General features: G+C 48.8%; 2 protein-coding genes across 3 annotated transcripts in view; one reads left to right on the forward strand and one right to left on the reverse strand.

Annotated features, from left to right (window-relative positions):
- The window catches only part of LOC135919032 (high-energy light unresponsive protein 1-like), a 121970-nt gene that overhangs the window by 95384 nt on the left and 742 nt on the right, over positions 1-25844 (reverse strand). The window lies entirely within an intron of this gene.
- LKRSDH (lysine ketoglutarate reductase/saccharopine dehydrogenase) overlaps positions 1-25844 on the forward strand; it is a 66898-nt gene that overhangs the window by 15231 nt on the left and 25823 nt on the right. Inside the window, exons 1-2 of one of the 2 annotated variants that reach the window (XM_065452770.2) lie at positions 6236-6460; positions 7272-7999. The gene's annotated coding sequence lies outside the window, so the exon portion shown is untranslated. Of the gene's footprint in view, positions 1-6235; positions 6461-7271; positions 8000-25844 lie in introns of those variants that run through there. The other variant, XM_065452771.2, reaches the window with a different exon arrangement.

The raw sequence follows: 25844 nt of genomic DNA on the forward strand, positions 1-25844 counted from the left end.
GCTCGCGCGTGGTGTTTTCAGTGAGCGCTGACAGCAAAACCTATGAGGAGCGCGTCACGTGATCCCTCATACTACGGCATCGAGGCGCTTCCGATAGAGGGCGACTCCGTAACTCCTCGCCGCCAATAGGGCGTCTAACACGAGGCTTAGTTGAATGCTCTGTTCCGCCCCAAGCAAGTTCACATAAACAAGAACTGGGTAAGAGAAACAAGCTACGATACGCTCACTCTTAAAACAAGGATGGACAAGGACAAGGAGACAAGGATTCTGTTGACTTTATAACTTTTTGAGTTAAGCATCAAACCATGGGGAACACAGAAGCCTCCTCGCAGTAAATAAACGAAGAGCTACGCCTTTACGTACAATACCTCTGGACAGAACCATAGAAAAATTCAACGAGATCTCCAAAACAAATTATCAATGGCTTAACTATTATTCACTGCAGATCTCGGACGACGCCCTTCTCCTAGTATGTTAAGTTACCCTTGCCTTTGATGCATTTAGCATCAGAAAAGGACAGCGACAAGTGCATTATCACTGTCAAGCCCAACGCAGCACGTCGAGCGAGTTGGCACGAAACAAGCGTACGTGAACGACGTGGCCCACGTAAACAGTGCTTCGCGGACTGGAGAGTGAGCGGGCCGGCGACGTTGGGCGCTGACGGTGGGAACGCTGCAACGAGAGTCAACGTGAATTGGCGGCGAGGAGTTACGGAGTCGCCCTCTATCGGAAGCGCCTCGCTGGCGTAGTATGAGGGATCACGTGGCGCGCTCCTCGTAGGTTTTGCTGTCAGCGCTCACTGAAAACACCACGCGTGAGCTCTCCCGGACATTTCTGTGAGTACTTTCGAAACGAGAGAAGTTTCTTACTGTCTAAATAATAATCTTGGGCAAACTGAAAACACACAATCGTTTACAGCCGCTATCTCTTTACCGAATACGTACAGTGAACGCCACTGCGCGCGGTCGCCGCGATGGAGTCTCCCGAACCGGCTTCTTGCGTGAAAGGTAGGTAAACGCTGAGAGCAAACTATGTGAAATATGTTCTTATAGTGTTTGTATAACTAAATGGAGCGTAATAGAATGAAGCCTCAATGCAGCGATCGCGCAGATTCGCAGCGACCGACTGCGCGTCTGCATGCTTGTCCGCGCACTGTTTCGCTCTCTGCGCGCGCGCGTTTTCGCACCGTGCCATGAGCTTAAGGCCGCAGAATATGAGCATTTGACATACAAGCAACCATTGTTGCGTGGGCGCTATCAGAGCTGTTCAAAAATAATTTCATTGTAGAGACTTCGACGCCTACGGGACTGTGATGTGCCGTCGCGACGATTCAATCTTTTTTTCTTCTAAATTCTTTGTCCTTTCAATACTATTTCTCTAGTTGCGTCGCACTGTATGTTTATCGGCGTTCTCAGCGTGCAATTTCCCGCTGCTCCTTTTTTTGTAATCCAGCGCATTAATTCATAACACAAACATGACCATATGCCATGCTTTCTTTAAATGTGCTTCTTACCGCTGCCTTTCCACTCCACTGAACTTGCCAGTATCTATAGTATCGACAAGTTCATAGACTAAACCGTCATGACATTAGTCGGGCAGCGGACTCGGGCGAGCGTCTCAGTGCGCGTTTCCAGAACATCGCAGGCCCGGCGCCGTAGCAGAAATCTTCCTTGCGTCTGTGCTTGCTGCATACCCGAGTTGTAGCCGATGTCTGTTTGCCGGTTTTATGTTTCGCGAGCCAAGCTTCACACAGCTTCTTGTCCTGCGGCTACGTGCGAATAAGGTTGACACCGGCCTCCGTTACGTGCGTCCGGCTCTGCGGCACGTCGAGCAGTAGCCTACCATGTCGCGCGCCTTCAAAGGCAGCCACTACCTATTGTAGTGCTTTCAAGCGTTGTAGAGGAGACACTCGAAGCGTGAAAATTTCGCCACTAAATGAAAACCGCAGCGTACGAGGGAATTTAAGCTCGTTTTCAGCTCGCTTCGGCGCGCCCGAAGCAGACGACGTGGCCGCTATGCCCACGTGATCCCTCCTAGCACGTCACGCCGACGGTGGCGCCAGCTTTTCCAGTGGTGGAGCTCGAGGCCAATAGTGCGGCCGACGTAAACAGCGCTCTGAACACCGGAGAGGGAACGGGACGACGACGACGGAGACTCTGCACCGAGAATCGGCGGATCAGCTTGCGGACGGCCAGACCAGTTGCCACGCACCATACACGGGCATTGATTCGACTCGATGCCTCATCGTCCAAGGGGCAGAGCGCACCTGGATGTGGGAAAGGCGTTCGATATCCGACCGCTTGCGAGGCATATTTCTGCGGTGACGTTTACGGCGTTTACTTAAACGTGCGCAAGAAGCAGATTCCCAGAAATGGGCGCCGCGGTGGTGTTCGACTGTTTACATCAACAAGGGAACCCAAGAGCGAAACCGAAGACCCTGCGTGAGGCCACTTGTTTTGAGAACGAACAACGACACCGACATAGCAGTTCTCGTCGCGCTGATCTATAGTCGGCGCGGGCGGAAGAAGGCGGGAGCGATCGGTGACCTACAAGAACCAATGATTGCTGCGTCCGTGCCACGGGAGAGATTGCTGCTTAGTGAGACCAACGAACAACTCATGAGAGAGCCTACTGCTGAAGTCCGGACCAATGGACAACTTTTGGCGAAAGGAGAACTGGCCAGTTGATTGGATATTGCTGTGCATTGTAGCGTCAAATGATATTTAACGAGAGGATCCGACTTTTGTAGGGGTACGGGACAGAAAATACAGATCTGACCAATTACCATTGGTTGTCTGGAGAAGCCTTCTAATTGAGCCGAGAGCAGCAGCACAGAAGTAGCGTTGCGAGTAGCACTCCTCGGAGCCTAAACTGAATTAGGCATAAGACCACCTAAAAACAGTCGCATCAGGCTTCCTCAATGTAACTATCATCACTTCTGTTGGCTTCACAACTGGAGTATCTAAGTCTGAGGTCGAGTGGCACTCATGCGCAGTAATAATGCTACACGTTTTATGCTTCTTGCCTTTGTTGCCTTGTTTCAAGTAATCTTAGCTGCAAAGCCCAGCGTTTGTGTTGCCTGCGTCTGCTTTTTGTGTCTTGTTTCTATCACCATGGTAACATGCATGAATCAAGAATCAACCATTCCCGACTGCGCCTACCTTCCGTTGGCACTCCTTTTACGCTATTAGATTAGTGACTTTCTCTTCAGTGCCTTACGTGACCTGTTCAACGCCGAGTGGTGACGAGTATTTTGGGTTTATGGAACCACGTTTCAACAAAGGGTTGAGTCCAAAGGTCGGCGAACCCACCCAAGAGCCGACTCATGAGTCGACTACCTAGGAATCATTCACAACGACTCGCGATTCCGAGTTTGAGTGAGCCCAGCTGAGTAGAATTCTGTTGAGTCTGAGTGAGACCAGTTGAGCAGAAGTTTGGTGAGTCTGAGTCCGAGTGAGTCGCAAGATAAAGATACGAGTTGTGAGCGAGTCTGAGTGAGTTTGAGCGGGTTCCGTCAATTTTATCGAGCTGTGTTGTCGTACTCATCACTTGCCCTCACTTGATGAAGACAAGTGCCCTTGTCGAGACGCTGGCTCCAGCCACATCCATTGCTCGATTACTCCACATTATTTCACATCTTCACCTCCCTGAGAGCATTTTTTTTTTCGCTTGCATTGCTACCCACGCTCCAGTAACTTATCTTGATCTCAAACAGATTATCACGCACCCGTGTTAGTTGTCTCATCCACATTGTCCTCTCTGTTTCTCAACACGACGCTTGTCGTCTCCCGGTTCACCATTCGCTGTACGCTACTGAACGTCCACCTGACTCTAATTTGCAATAAGCACACGCAGGTATCCTTGACCGTAACAAACAATAACAATACGCACTCGCTAAGCCCACTTTTACGCCGTCAAGAAAAAAAAATAAAGGAAAAGGAGACACGGGAACGCACACGTGTGCATGTATGCGGCATCGAGACACATAGGCGCGAGGCTTTTTACGCTTTCCCGGAGAGACTACCTCGGATAAAGAGGAGGGGCAATTAAAGCGAGCGTAAATCTGTGTCACGGATACGGCTACATAATCGTGCTTCTGGCTCCCAAGGCCGGACATTTTCACAGCGGCGGCGCCTGCTTTTATGGTCGCTGGCAAAGGCGGCGATGGTCATAAAGGGGGAGGGGAGTGCGTTGGAGCACCTCCGAAGGAATTCGCGTACATGTTTGTGTCGCGGAACTCTTGGCAGACGCCGTGCACATAGTCTGCTGTGTTTACGTTCGGCGCCGACGGAGCCTTGGGACGCGAGAAAGAATCCAAAGGGCAACGCCTTTCTCTCGATCTGGAAACTGGGAAGAAGAGACTCAAGCACCATGCCTGTTGGGTATTGCGTAACTGCAAGTTCTTTTTTTAGACAGTGTGCCCTCGTTTGGCGCTGAAAGGGACACCAGGGACGCATGCAGTCTCCGTCATACTTAACCCTAAGAGGCCTGGATAGCTTCTTTTGCTTCTGCGTAGGATGGTGTATAATTCTTTCGGGGGGGGGGGGGGGGAGAGGGTGCGCTTGAATGTGCTGAGCCTGATGCGTATTCCTTACAAAACATTGGATGTCTGTTGTTTACAGGCCGCACTTGTTATAGTTGTGCGACCTGTCTTCATCGCAGCGGTCAAGTCTGACGCCGGCTGTACGTATATTAAGTTAAGACGGTTTAGTAATTGCCACGGCAGATCGACAAAAACGCAGTTTGCTTTGAATGAGTGGCCATGTGTAAGTTACAGGCTTCTTGAATACAATACAGGCCAGTCTCAACAATAATAGGAAGCTTTGAAAGATATGAAAGACGCGAAAACAAGAGGAAGGCAGTGACTCCGCCGTGAAATTCGAACAGCATAGCGCCCCTCGGCACCACGAATTTCGGCAGCGTATGCACAGATTAGGCATGGCCTCTGAGATCAGGAGCTGCGCGGGAGAAAGCGTGCCCCTTTATATCGGATGCCATGTACTAAGTAACTGCTTATCAATAGACTACGTTCTATACTAAAGGAACTAAGGATTAAGCATACCAAAATCTTATAAATTTCTTGGTGCAAAGATTGGCATAACGGAACAGGACGACCAGACAATAGGTTTTTGTGTGGACCAGAAGTGACAAGAGGAAGACCAGCAGCAGACCACGAAGCTTAGTTTGCGCTACCAATTTTTCTAGACTAGCTAAGCACCTTCGTTGTACGCAAAGCCCAGGTGACGCTACTCCGCGAGCTGACACCGTTGCGTTATTAGAGGTACAAGTTGTTATGCAAATGTAGCGTGCCCTTCAGTGCCCCTACACTGAATATCATAGCCACTCGCTCGCTTCCGGGAGGGTTTACGATGCAGGGAGGGGTGTAAACATACAACTACGAGGACAGATATGTATGTTCAGTAAAAAAAAAAAAAGAATACAGAACGTTTCAGCGCAACGATAGTACGCCGTCGGAATGTAGCATCAGATTTCAACGCTGTGCAATACGCGATGCTCGCACAAATTTTTGTGACGTATAAGCCCCAAGTGATCTTCAGAGGTACTGCATCACATTGCTGGTACCGTCTGAGTACCAGCTCTATTCGGCAGCCAGATAGATGCCAGAGAGCGTAGAAAATGTAGATAGATATATGTTATTGATAAGAAAGACGGAGAAGGCGACCTGAGCTAGTGCGCTCGTCTGCTACTCTGCACTGGGGAAGAGGGAAGGGGAATGAAAGCACTGGGATGGATGTTGATAAGTGGTGAGTGCTTAGGTGCGTTAGACGGTGACCCTACTACAGCCGCTCGTCTAGTTTCGTGTCATGCAGAAACTTCAACAGCGCTTTAGTCATTCGCATGACGGGAGTAGCGCATTAACCGTGCACGGGGTTCCGCGTACGAGATATCCGCACAACAACCCGCTGACACCCGACACAAAGCGGCCGCGAACGCGCAGACAGGCGGGCACGCAGACTGCGAGAGGCAGCAGGCTGCGGCCTCTGCTGCGGCGTGCCAGCAGCTACCTCACTCGCTCGCCGACCTCTCCGTCTCTATCTCCTTCCCCTCGGACGACTCTTCCTGCTCCCCTCCGCGCCCTTCGTTTGGTTCTCTCTCCCTCGACGAGCACCTGTGGATCGCTCGAAACGAAGAAAGCAGCAAAAAAAATGCGGTAAACGTGGATGGGAAACGAAGAGAAGTGAATCCAACGTGGCATGCTGGCAGAAGCCGCCGTAGCGACGGTGCCGGTAGGGAGCCGGGATAGCGAAGCTACGCGCGCGCTCACAGACGCGCCTGCAGCGTGGATTCGTTGCTACTGCTGTTCGTGCATTCCGTCGCCGCCGGCGAAGCAGCGGAGGACGGGGAAGGATACGATCGTACGACCACGACACGGCGCCGGCAGTGTAACCTTCACCGAACGACTTCGGCTCGCATCCCGGGCGACTACGAGGCGACGACGGTGCGTTCGCCGTCCGAGAGGAGGCGGGCACGGTTGTCCTCTCGGCCTTGGCTTGCATCCTTTTATGTTCGCTCGTTTACGTTACGACGTTTTGTCTACTGCGAGGGCAGTGCTGTGGTGCACGCACGTGTTTCCCCGGCCAGCGCGTACTACGCGAAGGGGAAGAGGAGAAAGCGCGTGCCCTTGCTCGCGTCCTGTCCTCTGGGCGTTGTGCGTTGTCCGCACGTGTTGGGCAACAGTTCAAATGTGTGCTAGCGTGTTTTGTGGAGTTGCTGCACGTGTTACGCGTCGGTGTGACGTCAGTAAAGGAACGTAAAGTGTGGCGTGACCTTACTATACGGTTGGCCATCACTCGCGTGGACTGATTTAACAATGGGCCGTGTGTGTACGTAGCAATGGATTGTATCCTGCATTTCGTGTATGTACCTCCCTCGTGTAACCCCCCCCCCCTTTTTTTTGTAATTTAGTTCATCGTCCGCGTACGCATAATTTAAAACGTACTCGCTGGCTCGCTTCGCATCCGCCCGTCGTCTTACGAGCGCATTGCCCAAGCGTGGTGGGGGAACTGCTTGGCGGAACTGAAATCTGGAGTTTCCGATCGACTGGCGAGAGCGCGACTTCCTGCCTCCGTCCGGCCTATACTGGCGTTTTCCTCTGTGGCAACTTTCGACGCCACTGAAAACTGCCGCGAGCTCCTTTCTCCACTCGTTGTGAAATAACGGTTCGGTTTTTTTTCTTCACTTGCCTCGCTCACGCCATGGCTTTTTCAAGCTCATTTGTTTGTTTGTTTGTTTGCTTTTTTTTCCTGCAGAGGCGGTCGCCGGGATAGGCAGTAAAGCTGGCTGCTCGCTGAAGGGAAAACCACACCGACACTCTACGGAGATCCATGGATCAACGATTACAGCTGTATGCTCGGGACAACGACCTGCCTTAAGTGGTGCAGAAGTAAAAAGCTTCATCAAAGAGCGCCTTAACCCACCGGAAGAGCCAGAAAAGGTGCGGTTGGCCTGGCGCGCATCTCCAAGAACCACTGCACCGCCGAGCACATCTGCGACAGTCACAGCGCGTCGACCTCCTCAGCTGCAAGGTTTGCCCCTGTAGGCCGTAGGGAAGTGAATAGATAAATCAATAAAAACAAGAGGCGTACCCCGAGGACGAAGGTAAACAAGTCTTACTGCTCGCAAGGCTTCTTTCAAGAGCGCAGACAGGCCGAGTCGCCTTCGAACCTCGTCTGAGCACGGACTTCGAACCACCTGAGGGAGTATCACCGCCGAGAGTATCCTCTGCTGTCAAGAAGAGGGGTCACGCCGTCGTACCGTCTAGGGTGACGGGCCTTTTCCGGTTGCCTTCGCCTGGCACGTTCAGCGGTGCGCCCCAGTTCTGACGGCCCCCGAGGGCGTTCGCGGCGCGACGCGTGAAAAGTGGATGCTTCCGACCTTGTTCGGCGAAGTACGCCGCTGCGACTACTGGTCCGAGCACGAGGCCGTCCACCGCGACAACTGGGCTTCCAGCGAGTACTCCTGGCTCGTCTGTAAACAGGTGAGCCGGCGCGACTCGCACGTCCTCCTCCTCGTCGAATTGCTTATTACAGCGTGTGGCTGCTCATGCGACGTTCGCCTGTTCATATATATATATATTGTTGACGTATAGAAACATGGATGCGTACACGAGATCAGCCGCACAAAGTATAATATGAAGAAGCACCACTATTGGTGAGAGAGAGAGAGAGAAAAACTTTATTTGGTTCCTTCAAGGATTTAGCGTCTCGAGGTCTCGGTTGTCGTCTTGGGCGCCGGCGACTTGGAGCCTCTTCCGGCAAGGGTGGGCCCCTATTCCAGGGCTCCACTGAGCCTAGCTACCTCACTAGCGTGCTGCACTAAGGCCCTTTGGGCCGTGAGCTCGCAGCTGGTAAGCCGACTCTCCCATTGCTCCGCACTCGGGTTATTGTGTTGGTGGAATGATTGATTTTGTTTACATTCCCATGTGACATGATATAGTGTGGGTGTGACACCGCACCACGGGCAGGTGTCTCTGTATTGTGTTGGGTACATTTTGTTTAGGATGTATAAATTTGGGAAGGAGTTTGTCTGCAATCTGCGCCAACTCGTTGCTTCCTCCTACGTTAGAGCTTTGTGCGGTGGGGGATATTTGGCTCTCGTCCCTCTGTATAAGTTTAAGATTTCTGTGTATCCTCCTTCACAAGCGTGTGGGTGATACTTCGGGGCGTGCGACTGCTCTGCTCGGAACGTGGTCTCTCGAGCTAGGCTGTATGCCCTTTCGTTACCCTCTATGCCTGCGTGGGCCGGAATCCAGATTAACTTCTGCGTAACGTTCCTCTCGGCGAAGTTGGCTCCGTCAAGAATTCTGAGGGCGGCTTTGCTAATCCTGCCCCTCGTGTAATTTCTGCACGCTTCCTTCGAGTCTGTTAAGATGTTTAGAGGCCTGCCTGTCCTATATCCTTCTACTGCCGCCAGCGCCACGGCAATTTCTTCGACCTCCGCTGTGTCGGCTGCCTTTACCGTCGCACATATGATCAGATTCCTGTCGCCGTCCACCACCACCGCCGTGGCCGTGCGCTTCCCTTCTCGCGGGTACGTGGCAGAACTCGTGTATACCGTGTTGTCTAGTAGCGCTAGTGTCTTTTCCACGTATTCGGCTCGCGCCTACCTTCTGCTCTCGTGGAGGTTGGGGTCCATGTTCTTAGGTACTGGCCTAACGCTTATTTTTTTTCTTAAGCAGTCGGGCACGTCTGCGTATCTATCTACGTGTCCGCTCGTGTCCCGTCCCAGCCTAGTCAGGAGCGCTCTCCCTGCAGGGGTGCTTTTGAGTCTGGCTTTTTGCGTTTCGAGCAGGGCTTGCGCCAGTTCGCTGAAAGTGTTGCTGATGCCCAGTTGGAGCAGTTTTTCATTTGACGTGTTTTTTGGCAGATGGAGAGTCGTCTTGTATGCTTTCCTGAGTATCGTGTCCGCCTGTTCCCTCTCTCCTTTGGTCATTGCGTGGTACGGTAGCGAGTAGATGACTCGGCTGACGACCAGGCTGCCGACGAGTTTGAGTGTGTCTTCCTCTTTCATGCCGTATCTTTTTTGGGAGACCCTGTTGATCATCCGGCCCACCTGCTCCGTCACTTTGCTCAGCAGGCTGATGGTGTGGCTGCATTTTCTGCTGCCCTGTAGCCACATGTCCAGGATTCTAATCATATTCTTTTCCGGGATGTTTTGACCGTCGAGCGTTACTTCCAGTGTTGCTTGGGTGGGGTGTCTACCTACTCTCAGTAGTTCGAATTTTTCTGTGGAGCATACCAGTCCCCTCTCTCTGGTGTACTTTTCGACACAGCGCGCAGCCTCTTGTAGCTTCTCTTGTTTTTCTCCCAGTGAACCTTGCGTGACCCAAACCGTGAGGTCGTGAGCAGCGCGCAATTGACTACAACATTTTACGGAAGACGGATTCCACGACAGGTGTGAATTTCTGCTGTGTTAGGGCACATCGCTTCTAATTTAATCGACCGCCTTGTGGGTTGATAAATTTACTACTGACGGACACTTTGAATTTGAAGCCATGCACCTATGCTTCGTGGAAGTACAGCTTTTTCTTCGTTTCTTTGGACAGATCTAATCTTCCGTAAACTTCTGTGTCCTATACTGCGAATATACGTTTACGTGCGCCTGCACACGTTCGATGCCATTGTACGTACATTATATTCTATATGGAAGCTCAGTGTTACTACTAAGCGTCGGTACTTGAGCACAATGATAAGCATCGTGTGAAACTTCAATACGCATCAGAGAATCTCCGTAGCCACCTCTGTGTCATCAGGTTTTGTTCGCCAAACAGTACAGTCTTTAAGACCCCATATCCTGTACGATGTTGGAGCACAGAGTGGAACCGCTCAAGCAGCCGGGAACGGAGATTCACAGCGTTTGGTTTCCTCCTGCAATTATTTCCCGTATTTGCCCGCCCTGCGTAATTATGATGGGCTGGACGCTTCTTTTCTTCTTCTTTAAATACTGGAGCAGACTATAGCGCCTTTATCACGTCTCGTAGAGAATTTCGTTCTCTGGAATAGGCGACCGAGTTGGTTGTACTTAGGTCATTGCGTTAGTGCCGAAACGCGCCGGTGAATGTTCAGTTTTTTTTTCTTGTTCTCTACTCTTAATAAAAGTTTATTTCGCTCCCTTGTTCGCCGCCAATGCGGTGAGACTGCCAACTGATTTAGATGCCAGCGTGTGTGTGCAATAACGCGAGCTCTACATAACGGGTACGCCTTGTGGCGATGAGTACGTTGTACTATGTGCTTCAAGAGACAGTGAAAAATTCAGTCATGTCAGTGTCACGCTCAGCGTCGTACCTCCGACCTTAATATAGCCGCAGAGCAAGAAAGGTCTAGAGAACGTGAACTCTGGTACGTACCGTCAGCGCTTCTTATAGCACCAACAATTTCAGCGGACTCAACACGACGAAACCGGGGCAGGAGCTTCGTTTGAGAAAAAAATACTCGATAGGGAGCGGATCGAGTCACAAGTCGAGCTGACCCAGGGCGACCCGGCGGCTTTTACGTGCAAAATTAAATTAAATTCTGGTGGTTTCACGTACCAGCACCATGATCTGATTATGAGATTATAACAGTGAGGCACTTCAGATAAATTTTGACCAACTGGCGTTCCTTGCCTTGAATCTAAATCTAGTGCATGAGTGTTTTCACATTTCCACCCCCCCCCCCCCCCCCACATCGAAATGCAGTCGGCATGGCCGTGATCGAAATCGCGACCTCGAGCACATCGACGCGACGCCATAGCCGGTGGGCTAAGACGGCGGGTCAGCGCGCATCTTGCCGAGCGGGCAGAGCGTGTCAACGCCTACCTTTTTTACTTCGCCTGCAGCCGAAAGAAAATCGGATCCTTTTTTTCCTTCCGTATACACTTTCCAGTGTTTCACAGAAAACACTGCGCATACAGATTCAAAGACAGGATGTACGATTCCAGCTGACATCATTTCAGCATCAGCTAAGCGATGGAACATCGCGTCAACGTGAAATACACGATTCTTGCGTCCTTCGTACCAAACCTGCGAATGATCGCCATTCACGATCTGCATTGCACAGTTTATTTGAAAGCTGAAAATAGCCCTTGGAACTACAGATACCCGATCGTCCCTAATACAGAAAGCAGCAACGGTGTATTAAGGCGCATGACCTACAAGTATGAGCGCTCTATACGACAATGTTGCCTGGCAGGTATTTCGCCTCCGGTTGAAAAAAGAAAAAGAAATATTTTAACAAACGTAACCAGGTGCTCAACAAAAGCTGGTCATTAAAAAAAAATAAGAGATAGAGCTTATGAACGGAGAAGCCGGCATTGTTGTTTTTCTTGGCTTCTTGGCAGCAGTGAAATGTTCCAAGGGTTGGCGTTCTATAGCAATTCGTTAAGTGCTGCCTAACTGTAAGGGCGCACCCACCGATGCTTGCAATAAGAACTTATATTGACCACGAGCCGTCAGCAGAACTAAGGAGAGCAGACGAAGACGAACTTATGACGCGACATCAACGTGAAGCTGTTTACATCGGCACAGCGACCGACAATCAAGAGAAGCAAATGCTTCGACAGCCGTCGTTCGCCGAAGAACAATAACGAATGAACGCCAGTGTAGCCTACGCATTGTAAACAACTTTTGCCTCCGGTGTGCATGCACACATTATGAGGCCATTACGGGGGACGGCGGCAGCATGCAAACCTCATATATCGAACTGCAGAATTACACGTGGTTCGAAAGGCTTTCTTTTCACCCAAAGGAACCATTTCAAAGCTGTCTCGGTGGTAGAGGGGTTGTTTTATACTATCTGAAACAAAAGAGAAACGAAACAAGTAACTTTTTCTTTTCTTTCTTTTTTTTTCATTTTTCTTTTTGCACATTGCGCTCGGGCTGACACTGCCATGCCATGATCCATAACACGTCATGAATCTTACGTTGTAAATATACATATGTGTGTGTATGCGTGTGTGCGTGTGTGCGTGTGTGTTCGTTATTTGGGAGCTTTCAGCGCAAACGCAGAAAATGTCGTTAGGTTGACTTTTTACTAACCTTTTATATTGCGACGGAATCTTACTTCATCGATAAGCGCAACAGTTAATTATCCGGCACAAGACGCAGTTAAAATTTATGGTGTTACGCTGACGTGCGGAAATATCTACCAGAATTCGCCAGCTGCCTTTTCGCACTTGCGTCCGTTAGGACACCATACCAAGCCTGCGTTCTCAGTTCCACAGCCGTTCATTATGCTAGGCGTGTGCAATACAAAGCAGTCACGACGCAACCCTGAACAGCAGTGACATTCCCTCTCCCCCGCCTCGTTTCTCTCTCCTTTCCTGGTCGCCACTTGCGAGAAACAAAGATTCATTCGCGTGCGTCAGTGCGCAGGTGCGCTTTTGGAAAGGCACAGGCAGGCCTAGCGCATACTTCACGCTCCCGAAGGTTGCCGCTCGGGCCCTTTAACAGACCTCTGTCCGTGAAGCGAATCCCGTCAGGTTACTGCTGTAGGCCTTGTCTCTCCCGTCTGTGCCTTCAGGTGCTCCTCCCTTTAAGCATGCCTTCCGTTATATCTGTTCAATGCGTCAGTATACGTATCGTCATTAATTATTTGCGCAACTACATTGCGAACTTCAGATTCAGCTGCAGAGTAGTGCCCGTCTGTAAAGCTCGTGAAACACATCGGTTGAGGGGGAGGAGAGAGAGAGAGAAAGAGAGAGAGAGAAGCCAATACTTGTGCTGCGAGCAAGACCTCCAAAAAACCGCACATGTGGACATAGGGTGTTCTCTCTTATCTGCTATAATCCAGCAGAGCACGATATTGGTGGGCTAGCTGCTGCATAACTTCGGTAAACCCAACGAGGATTAAATTTACGTTTAAGCCTCCTTGGGTAAACTTCAATCAAAAACATGCTCGAAACAGAGCGGCCAGAAGGAGGAGGGGAAATAGACAGAAATCCAGGCAAGTTAGCCAGTTCTCAGACCGGCTGGAGGTCGAATGGTGTCGTTGCTTCCGGCGCGAATTTATCATAAATGAGCGAATGCTACAAAAGAAGACTCAGTGAAACAACCAGGAAAAGGAAACAAATTTCTGGCGATACAGCGCACGGTACTTTAACGCACGGACAGAATAGTTATAACGGATACACAAACTTAGACATTAAAAAAAAAGAAAAAAAAACCGTACGGCAAAACGAAGCATGCGTTCGTGCAGTCGCAGCCTTGCAAAATCAGCCTCGAAACACAGAGGTGCCCGCGAACCCGCGGCGAAAGCTGGAAAAAACACGCGCACCTTTGCGACTAAAACACGCTCCCTGCGCGTTCGAATGCCTGCGCGTTCCTGCCTGGAGGGGCGTTTCACCCTTCGGCAAGCGAGGCGAGCGGGCAAGTGAGACGTGCACGGATTCTTACGCGAAATTCCCACTCGACGACTGCGCGTCGTACACCGCGACAGGAAGGGAAGCCAGGCCTTCAACCTCGCCGCAGCGACCTTGGCGACAACGGGGAGGGACAGCGCGACTTCGCTGGCGAGTTTTAGCGAAGCGCTGCTCGCGGACCGCGTGCGCACGCCGTGCACCGTGGGGACACTAAAAAGTCAACACTTGGTAGTTTAGCCCGGCTAATATTCCTTCACTACTAAATTAGCGTTTATTTGCAGAAAAGAAAAATGACGTATATGTGAAGCGACGCTTTCGCGAAACGGATAATTGAGTGCTATAAAACTTTTCGTTTTCTCCCACGCGCTTTGCAGCGCGGTGATTTCGTGCCTGTCCGTCAGACGAGGAAGATGCGGAAACTCCCACCACGTGACTCGCGCGATCACAGATTGCAGCCTTCCGAATTGACCCAGTTTTCATTAAACGAAAGAGAGAGACTGTCCTCCACCCGAGTGCAGCACAAAACTACAAAAGAAACCCGTACGGGTTTCTCAGATAGCTTCGCAGTTGAAGAAACATTCGTTCGCATTCGTCTGGGTGCATCACGGACCAGGAGGAATTTTCCTTCGACTGCGAAGCTCTCTTTCCAAGAAAGCACTATTGGTTTTCTTCGTAGCTTCGTGCTGCAGTCAGGCGGAGGACAATTTTTCTTTTTTTTTTCTTCCTTACATGAACCTTCCTCCACCTTACGGAATTCCGCAGAACTGAGTTGTCACTTTTCATTAGGCTGTCTCCAGGATCGGCTCCAGTTCAATATTGCGCTATCCGCAGGACCGACTCGCTTTGGTCCGAGAATAACCGAACCAGCAGACGTGCCAGATCCCTCGGAGAATCAGGCGAAGAAATATCAGGCGCATATTTACAGCAGTAAGTAACATAGGTATACCGTTTGTTGTTTCATTGCCAAATACCGTAGAGAACAGATGCCGGCCGGTGGATCGCCTTCTAATCTTTCGCTACATTGCCGAGATTGTAACTGCACGCCAGAGTTAGATGAATGCGCGATATTGTACAGGCATAAGAATGAAGGTACGCGTATTGTGGTAGAGGCATGGCATATCTATAATAATGGAAGTGCGTGCGTGAGTCAACCTTCGATTACTTTACATAAGGAAGAGATTAAGTGCCTTAACAGTTATCTCTCACGTAGACCGGCACGTGTACCCGATTGACAGGTGGTGTTACCATTCCTGAGCATGCGCAGATGAGTTTTGTGTCTTCTTTCTTTTTTCGCCTCAGTGCTCCCTTCAGTTGATAGTCGGCGTTCGTGTTGTCCACTTCTCTACTCTTGTGTCCTGTCTGCACGGCTCACTTCTATTTTGCACAATAAAGATGCCGGGGTTGCAGGGGTTGCATCTGCAGGGGTTGCACAAATCGCTGTTTATAAGCTCATTCGTTATATGCCTGCTGTTGTACAAAGCGCTTAAGCTATTCGTCAAGACAGCAGCAGCAGAACTGAGCAAAGTTTGGGAGAGTTCGCAAAGAAAGCATAGATTAAAAAAAGAATCTGCTTATTTGCTTAAAAGATGCTGATGGGCTATTGTTGGTGAACCATGACACTGAAGCAGCGCGCACTTGCATTTGACACGTACACGCACACAGCAGCGTCTGTGTATGTCCTTTTTGTGTGTGCGTGTACGTGTCAGATGTAAGTGCGCTGCTTCAATATCTCTTTATTAACGGATAAAATAAAGGGTGAACTCTTTTTTGAATATCTAGCCGCAACTGCAGAGTCTGTCAGCGACGAAATTACAGAAATTTTCTGACGTTTGCGCCGTTTCTGTATGGAAAACATTCTATACATCTTCGTCTTTGATTTCTTTAGAAACCAACGCAATCATTGTTTGTCGATAAACGCAGCATTTTAGTCCCAGCAGCCAAGGACTAGAGGGAGACGCAGACGACACAGTGCACTAACTTTAACAGATAATTATTGGCCAATGCAGCTTGATCTATCGTGGCGCTTGCCTTCAAACGTTCACACTATATTAACGAAAACCCCGTCGACATCTTTGTCTCGTATACTTGAATAGAAGCTGCGCTGACGCACAATGCGCCATACCTTCCGGTAGCTTTTGCCGCTGTTATTTCTCTAAATAGGAGGGGCACAAATAACGTCAGAGTTTCTTTTCTCCTTTCTTCCGTCAACGGCGCTTTTTTTTCGTCCTTTTTTATCTCTCTATAAATGCTGTCTAAACATACTATTTACCAGTACGCCCAATAAACAACTGCACCGTAGACGGTATGCTTCTTTACTCGAGCGGCCTGCAAATTACGTCGTTAAAGCTATGCCGTAATCCAGGCATCACACGTCGTCGAGGACAAGGCTACAGCCATCTCAAGGCAACGTTCGCGGTTTCCCGCACGCTCAACGTCCTCATCTGTGGTAACCACACGTATGCATGTAAATTATACGCTGAAGACGAATTCCAACGCGCACAATTCAGCTCGCTACAAAACACTGTTATCCTCTTTCGCGCCCTGCTGTGAACGTGAGCGGGTTGCTATCAGATGAACGTAACGCCAGCCGATTCGCGACAGATGCTCCTGTGTCAGGCCGCGATCCAACACATCTGCACTGAAGTTCGTTTGAAATTGAGCTTGAAGGTCATTTTAGGGCAAGTCTGTTTTTCGTGTGACGGATATTCATTGAACTGCTTGAGCCCTAAAATAGCGCATAGCAAGGAGTAAGGAAACTGGTGGCCCCTCTGCTCCTCCAAGAGAGATACGGAGATGAGATGAAGGGTGCAGAGGTTAACCAAATGAACTCTCCGGTTGGATACTATGGGTATAGAAAGTATAAGAATATATATGAAAATAATCTCTGCGCGCAAGCTCGAGAAGACCCGATGCGGCTACCCAGTGGGTGTACGGCGTTGATCTGCTGAGCTCGAAGACGCGGTTTCGAAACCAGCCGCGGCGGCCCCATTTCGACAGCGGAGAAATTCAAGAGCGCTCATGCGCTCAGATTCAGGTGGTAGTTAAAAGACCCCCAGGCGGTCAAAATCAATCCGGAGTGACTTACTAGATAACAAATGGGTGTTGCTGGTGTTAGAAATAACCTGTGCTCGCGTAAAGCTACAGAATTATTGTCAGAGGTAGCAGATGATTATACAGAGTGATAAAACTCGGAGGAGGAGGAGGGAGGGAGGAAGGAAGGAAGGAAGGAAATTAAGGTAGGGAGGTCAACTAGACGCACGTCCGGTTTGCTACCCTACACAGGGGAAGAGTTTTAAGGGGAAAAAAGAAAAGAGAGGGAGGGAAGAAGGTACTATGTAGGCGTGACCAAACTAGGAAATTTACAAGCGTATAAGATACGCAGTCGGTCGATGCAATACACAGTTAACTGGAGATCGCTCGGAAAGGCTCTCGTCCTGAGGAGGACGTGAGGCGAACAGCGGAAGAGGTTTAGTGCAAGTCAGAATAAAGGGTGCTTGGGCGTAGTAGTTGACGATAGAACACGTTGTTTTGTACATTCTAAATCGAACGATTTCTCCTTCTTGAGAGAGGCTACCGGCGTTGGCGTACTATTAGACACCGGATTTGATAACTGCCCTACACGTCGAGTTTCTCACGCTAGAAACGGGATGAGTTGGTAGAGCAGATTCACGACTGATAGAGCAATAAGCACACAACACAAAAGAGGCACATATGCGGACACAGATATCGCTATAGCATTCTGTGCGCGTGTATTCGTCGCTGCTTTTGTGTTGTTTGGTCATTCCTCTATCCGTCTGCATGTAAACTATAATTCTCGCTTGTTTCCGGAGGTGTCACATTTGTTTGACAGGAAGGCTCCGAACGGGGAACATATAAAACTTCCGCAAGTTGGCATTATTGTGTTCTTGACAGAAACGTCGCAAACAAAAATTCAAATTATATATATATATATATATATATATATATATATATATATATATATATATATATATATATATATATGCGTCTTCCATGTGTATCGTATTTTCGCGCTGTCTCTCTCAAGATGCCCCGAACAGGATATACGAGCTCTACTACACGTGCTGCTGGTACTACGCTTACTTTGAAACCTGAAAGACCGCCGGTTGGAGGAAACACCTCGACACCATCTCACGCCACATTCTGGCCTCCGTCCAAGAGAGTCATGCGTAGCGTTTGCGTAACAGCTCTCGAAGCGTTAAAAAGAACTAACCGAGAAGTGAAGGAGCTGATATTTTCTACGAAAGGGGTGGATGCTCCTGACGTAAAAGATCCAGATTCAGTGGCGAAACAGGCTCTCCACTGAATCCTCTTCTTACATTATATTTTAGTTCGTTGGGTAGATTTGCAGTCCTAAAGGGCCACTTCTATTATGACCAACAGATGGTCACGGTCTCATGGCGTTCATCTTAATGGGAGTCCATGTGTAGACCCCCCCGTTTGCTAGCCAGGTATATGAAAGCGCAAGATGTTTCTTGAATATACCTTGTTCCCGCTTGATTAGACGCTGTCTAACAGAATTAACCTCAGTATACGATCGCGTGATTTCTCTGCCTTTCGTCAATAGAGCTCTGTAAAAATTTGTGACAGCCATACCTGACCGAGCCAAGCCATACGCAAACAGCGAGCCGCTGATGTCTTCAAAGTTACATTGGCACTTTGGACAACTTACAGGTTGCACTTACAACCACAGAAGGTTGAGCTAGCTGGCAGGGGTGCATCGTGCAAGAAGGCAAAGCTTGCAGACGAGGAGAAGAGAACACAAACGGCGTTTGTGTTGTCTGGTTCTCTTGTGTCCGTGTCTGCACGCCTTACCTTTTTTTTTTTTCACGTTGTACTTAAAACGTCAACGGGTTTCGACGCAACGGAAACCTATGTAAAGGGTGGCACAAGTACTTTACTTTTTTTTGGTCTACATATAGGAGTGTGTGCATGTGTATGATTGCACTCCCTATTTATCGCTTTTATTATTATTGTTGTTGTTGGCTGCTGCCGCCGCCGTAAAAGCTTCCTTACAAGGCTCCACATATACATCTAGAAGTCAAATATATATATATATATATATATATATATATATATATATATATATATATATATATATATATATATATATATATATATATATATATACACACACATATATATATATATATATATATATATATATATATATATATATTTATATATATATATATATATATATATATATATATATATATATATATATATATATATGTTTTTCAGCGCTTACCAAGAGGCCCCGAGTGTCGTATACGATCCGCCCGTCGCGTCTGTTTGTCTCTTGTCGTCCGAAAACTCGTGTTCTCGGGTGGCTTTTCAGGATGTTCAGTATATATATATATGATGGGGGCGAAATGCGAAAACAACCGTGTACTTAGATTTAGGTGCACGTTAAAGAACTCCAGGTGGTCGAAATTTCCGGAGTCCTCCACTACGGCGTGCCTCATAGTCAGAAAGTGGTTTTGGCACGTAAAGCCCCATAACTTAACTTAGTATATATACATACATACATTATATATATATATATATGTTTATTTATTTATATGGCGTCTCAGAAGCCTTGTACCGTATTCATTAGTCATTCTATTTAATATGGTGCAGTGCAGCTGCATGGATTCATTTGGCAATAGCAATACCGTAGCGTATTGGAACAAAAGCTGCGCGACCTACAGAAAGCCACGACAGTGCTCCCCCCCCCCCCCCTAAAACAAAAAGAAAGGAATGATAAATGACCGTGCCTCCAATTAAATAACTGCACCCCGGTGCAAACGCAAGCCCTTGACCGTCGAGGAGGCCAACCGCCAGTCAGTGGGAATTTTCCATTCAGCCCGGCTGGCTCCCCTCTCTCCCCTCCCCTCCCTCCCCCTCTCTCCCGCCATACCTGTAGCGATGACAGCCAAGGAAAAAACAGCGAGCTCAGGAAATAAAGGAAGAAAAACCACTAAGTAACGCGAGAAAGAGACACCGAGCCAGCTCCCAAAAACGAGCACAAAAGGAAAGCGAAACGCGGAAGGCTGAAGAACCGGAAAAACAGTCTCGTGCGTGGATGAGGCGCGTGGCGGAACTGGCGAGGGAACCCAGACACGATTCGCTCTTTCTTGTTTGCTTACTGGCGCCGCTACACCGTGTGACTGCCTCTCCAGTGTCTATTAGTTTCACCTCTCGTTCGGGAATAAAAATAAATTAAATTATTAAACGTTCTAAACCAACCGTTATGAGAGACGCCACAAATTAAAAAGAAAAAAAAATGAGTAGAAGAGAATAAATTTTGACCAACTGTGCTTTTCTAACCCCGCAAAGCCCAGACACCTTTCTACGTTAAGGAGAACTAAAACGACTTGTTCATCTTTATTTCTGGCCATGGAGAATACATTCGTACGAAAAACGCAATGACATACCATTCGAGGGGTATTGCCCCTCAAGCCCTCGTTTGGCTTCGGCAGAACCGCTTTCGTACTTGTATTGGTATTGTATTTTAATTAAACATTATTATTATTATTATTATTATTATTATTATTATTATTATTATTATTATTATTATTATTATTATTATTATTATTATTATTATTATTATTAGTACTACTACTTCAGTTAGAACTTCATCACTATAGTAAATATTTGATTGCTAACTTCTTTTATTCACTGTCGAGAATGAAAAACGCTACCATGAATTTACGTGAAATATCCGGCGCTGAAAATCAAACTCGGCGTATCAAAAATATAAGGGTAAGTTTTGACGGGTTATACGCGTGCACCCAAATCACGGTAAACGAGGGTTAATAGGTTCTGACGCCCCCCCCCCCCTCACCCATCACCCCACCAACTGATGTGCAACCGGGAGTCATGCCTGCAACTTTGATCTCGGCAGCAGGATGCAATGACCCCTGAGGCATGGCGGCCGGAATTTTTCGAATACCAGAGGCGGCAAATTACTATATGCACTCCTTTGTTGCGTTCTTGCTTTCGTCAGGCGCCAGTAATTGTGGTATAGTGCGAAGCTGCCCGAGAGCGGGAGGAGGGGAGATTGGGATTGGAAGTTGCTTCCGACAAGGTTGATTGGAATTGGGCTTCTTGGACGTTGGCTGGGCGTCCAACTGAACTGGTTAGGTCTGCTCTTATTGATCTCAGCGTCGCTGTCGCAGCATCGACGGTCGTCTTTCAACGTCACTCTAATAGGGGCTCGACGCACAATCGCAGCGATGGCTTTGACGGTTCGCTGACTCGGTAGCTCCTATCGTTTTGTTCTGTTATCCAATGAACCGATTTCGGTTAGATTTCCCGTGCATAAACTAAATAATTTTTGAAATATGTCGAACGTTAGGGGTGCTTATTTTTTTCTTCGGCCTTCAACTTTTTTCTCTTTTATTTTTCTCTTTTTTTTTATGAAACTTGCGAAGGAAAATGAAGCAGCATGCCTGTAGAGCGAAACTTCCTTAGCGAACCTTCGTGGACTTCGATAACAACGGCTGCTGCCTTTCCTAACAGATCACACGTAGAAAACTTATAAGCGAAAACTACGGGTCCGTTAAAGGGATTGAACCTTGACCTACCAGCACAAGAGCGCCGCGACGCTCTGACATTAAGTCAGTCTCTTTTTTTCTTTTTTTTTTAAAGCGCAGTTCTTAGGCGCCTTGTTCCTGGGTTGAGCATCACTGTCCTTCGGCGTAACCGTGCGATAGCGCTCGTGCCACCGCTCGCGCCTTTGTCGTCGTATTCTTCACCGCTGGCTCCGACACCGCACATCATGCTAGCGTTCCTATACTGATGATGATAGTGATCTAAAGAAAGGGAAGACGCTTGTTTATGCAAACCCATACTGCCCCTCCCCCTGCGAAGCCGCTGACGGCACCGGTCCACTGCCAGTCGGTGCAGTGATCTTGATCTCAAATTCTTTGCCTCAATTTATCGCGAATAGGAAACACATATACAGCTGCGCTCAAGAGAGAGAGCGAGTAATATAGGAAGACAGGGATGTTTAACAGTCAATAGTCTAGTTGGCTACCCTACGCTGGGGGAAGGGAGAAGGGGAAGCGAGAGAAGGGAGAGAGAAGGTGTAGATACGTGTATGGACAGCACTCGAGTTAAAGCCACTCGCACAAACCAGAAGTTCTGAGAAAGCACAAAAGTGCCTTCACTGCCTTCTGAGCCGATGATCGGTGGGAACGGTGCTCTAGTACTGTCTGTTCACTCAGAGGACGATCATCTATTTTCCTCAATGTGTTGGACAAAGATTGTCTTTGTGCTTGAAATTGAGGACAATGGCACAATATGTGGTCAATGTTCTCCTCGCATCCGCAAACATCACATGCAGGACTATCAGCCATTCCAATTAGTGGCGAGTAGGCATTGGTGAAGGCAACTCCAAGCCATAAGCGACACAGAAGAGACGCTTCACGTCGGTGTAGACCGTCTGGGGGTCTGAGTTGAAGCGACGGGTTTAGTCTGTGCAGTCTTGTGTGATTTGTATGTGCGGTATTACACACTGCTAAGGAGATCGTGCGTGCTAGAATGCCAAGTTGTCTCGCGGCGTCGGTCCTTGAGAGAGGAATGTGGACGCAGCGGTCTTTTTGGTTTGATGTCCGACCTGCCTTATCGGCGTCATCATTTCCTATGATACCGCAATGACCTGGTATCCACTGGAAAGAGATATCATGGCCTTTTTCTCTTAAGTGATGGACAAGTTCCACGATTTCGCACGTGAGCTTATCGGGAGTTCCTCGTCTGAGAAACGACTGCACACATTGCAGGGCCGGCCTTGAATCGCAGAAGGCTGCCCATTTTCTAGGACTTTCAGCTTTTATCACATGAAGCGCGTCGCGGAGAGCCGCAACCTCTGCAGCTGTAGACGTAGTGATGTGGGAATTCTTGAGCCGCTGGGTTATTCTCATTGTTGGTATAACTACAGCGCCACCGGACATCTTTTTTTTATTACTTTATTCATCTAATGCATACTTCTCTCATAGCGCGTACAGCACGTGCCACGTTTGCGCGAAAGAACGTGCGTGCACGCCAGCTTTTTATTCATTTTTCCTTCATCTTTTATTTTTATTCGCTTGGATTGCCATTCGGCATAACGTAAGAGTGAAATTAAATGTAAGCTTCCATCTGGCACACAAGCTGGAATGAAACGGGCCGAGTAACAGTCAACCTTACCCGCGGTCCTAGACGTCGTACTTACGTATGCGTGCACCTTTTACTTGCCATTCTTCTCTCGACACATGTCAAACATCGCCTTCGTGACATGATTGCGTCGAAATAGAAACAGCGGTTCACGCGAATGCATACTGAGGTATGCATTCGCGTGAATCGTTGTTTCTATTTCGGCATAGCTTGTGAACGGTGAAGTCCACAAACATAAACATTGCATGCCACTATAATGGTACATTCGACTGGTCCCTTTCGAGCGCTCCAGAAGTGCGGATTACATCTGGCTCGTCGAAATCGAGTGCTCGGCTCACACTCGCCTGGTGCACCCAGGTCGCAGCACTCCAGTTCAGAGCGCTCGGAGGCGCTCTGCACCTTCGAGGTGGGAGCGCGATCAAGATTCGACGGAATCTTTCAATGACATGGCTAATTACCATAACTCTGGTGTCAGCTGCACATTCTGCCGGGGCAGGCATTCTCTGGCTTCAATGTCGTGAGGGCGTCGCATCGCTGTAAGGCGGTCGAGTCGGAGAGTGTTATAGAACCAGTTGAATGCGCCATTAAGTTGTGACCTGTGCGTTTCCCAAACGTACACATTGCGTCAGATTACACTTGCATAGGTTGATAAACACAGCTGGAAGCACGGCATTTAGTTTTATAGCAACTCATTTCAAATAGTACATTGGATCGGCATAACTTTTTTTCACGTCAGCTTAAACGGTCATTCATGTCTCTTAAGTCGTTGAGAGTGCCCGGCGATAATGCCGCTGTGTCTAATTGTGCTCGCGCATGTTAAAGGCGCGTGGCTGCGATGATTGCTTGCGAAATGAAATCGAGAAACTGCATTGCGATGTAATGCAGCAGGATGGCCTGCTGGAGGCGTGCATAGCCGATACGCGGTTTGCTACAAAAATTAAGTTATGGGGATTTACGTGCCAGAACCACTTTCTGATTATGAGGTATGCCGTAGTGGAGGACTCCGGAAATTTAGACCACCTGGGGTTCTTTAACCTGGACCTAAATCTAAGTACCACGGGTGTTTTTGCATTTCGCCCCCACCGAAATGCGGCCGCCGTGGCCGGAATTCGATCCCGCGACCTCGTGATTAGCAGCCGAACACCATAGCCACTGAGCAAACACGGCGGGTGAACGGTTTGCTACACTGTAGCGGCCTCAGATAGAGCGATTTGAAGGAGGAGAGCTGTCGGAGTCGTTGTAGTAGACTACCAGCTGACAAGGTCGCTTGATAAGAGCCGCGCCACTATCTGTTCGTGGAATCCGTAAGAAATCACCGTACGCTTGCGACGAGTATCGCTAGCACCCTTATACTCTTCCCCCTTCCCCCTTATTTTATGTATACACTCTCAGAGTAATTTATTTATTTTCATACTCTCTATGCCACGACGGCATGTAGTGGTAATCACCCGTTGTCATCGACAGAATTTTTTAAAGGCGACAGTGTGAGTCGTGATAGCGATGGTAACAAGAACGCGCATCTAATCTGTGCTATAGTTCGGGGGAGAAAGGAGACATAGATAGCACGCGTTAAGTCATTAACGGTGGTAGAACGAAGAATTTCGCTGAAACCAACGTTTCGGCATTGGGTCTTCTCTTCGTCGTTGTCTTGGCCCTGACGTCTGCTTCAGTGACCTTAATTCTTTCTTCTAGCACTGTTACACTTCAAGCCTCCATCATCCCGTGAACCTCTTGAAGTGTGCGTAAGTGAGACACAAGGCATTACTGTAGTGGCTGCACGCCAACCGATAACCTACACGTGCGCTACTGCGACACGCCCCTTTGATAAGAGCTTATATACCGCGGCGCCGAGCGTAGCCGGCGCACTTCCTCCCAGCTTATCACAGTCGGCGGCCCAGCTGTGCTGGTGCTCGCCAGTCACCTTGTCAATGGAATAAAGCAATTCCCTTTGCGTACTATCCCTGCAACCGCCTGGTTCCTGCCTGCCTGGAAGAACACCACAATTACCAACTTCGAAGCGATGATGCACTGCAGGATTAGGTGCAAGCCGGCCGAATTAGAAGCTGGTCTTTCAAAACTTGGCTAGCGTCGTAAAGTTTATGCAAGGACTTACGGCGTGTGGGACTTGCGGCGCGATGATGGGACAGTTAAGCCGAGATTAGATTTCACCGAGGAAACGGCGACTGAACGGCAACAACTGGAATGCATAAAAGAAACGTCTTCGTTCTGCACGGCTCCCAGAGCATGGAACCCGTCGCGGCCGGTACGTAGCCCAGTGGCTATGGCGTTGTGCTACTGAGCTCGAGGTAGCGGGTCCGATTCCGGCCGCGGCGGCCGCCTTTCGATGGAGGGCGAAATGCAAAGACAAACGCTCGTGTAGTACTTAGCATTGCGTGCACGCTGAAGAGCCCCGGGTGGTCAGAATTATTCCGGAGTCCGTCACTACGACGTGCCTCGTAATCAGATCGAAGGCTTGGCGCGTGAAACACTATAATTGTCTTATTTTTATTTTCAAAGCATGAAATAAAGTAAGTAAATTTCCGTTTTTATGGCGCAGCCGCCGACTCCCACTATAATCCGCAATAGCGGTATTAATGTACTCTTGAACAGAAAGGTTTGCGACCAAGTGTGACGAGCGTACGATTTTTAAGTGTGACAGATGGATCTATAGTTGGTATGCTTCACACTTGAGGATATCCCGGGACATACGGGGGGAGGGGGGATCAGCTGGGGCGCTGTCTACGGGAATATTTAATAGTCTCCGTCGAAGCGTCCGCGAAGCTCTCACGCCACGGCAGCTAAGTAGCCAACGCTCCCGACGATGATGA

This window comes from Dermacentor albipictus, chromosome 6 (genome assembly GCF_038994185.2).
Source record: "Dermacentor albipictus isolate Rhodes 1998 colony chromosome 6, USDA_Dalb.pri_finalv2, whole genome shotgun sequence".
In the NCBI taxonomy this organism is placed as follows: Eukaryota; Metazoa; Arthropoda; class Arachnida; order Ixodida; family Ixodidae; genus Dermacentor; species Dermacentor albipictus.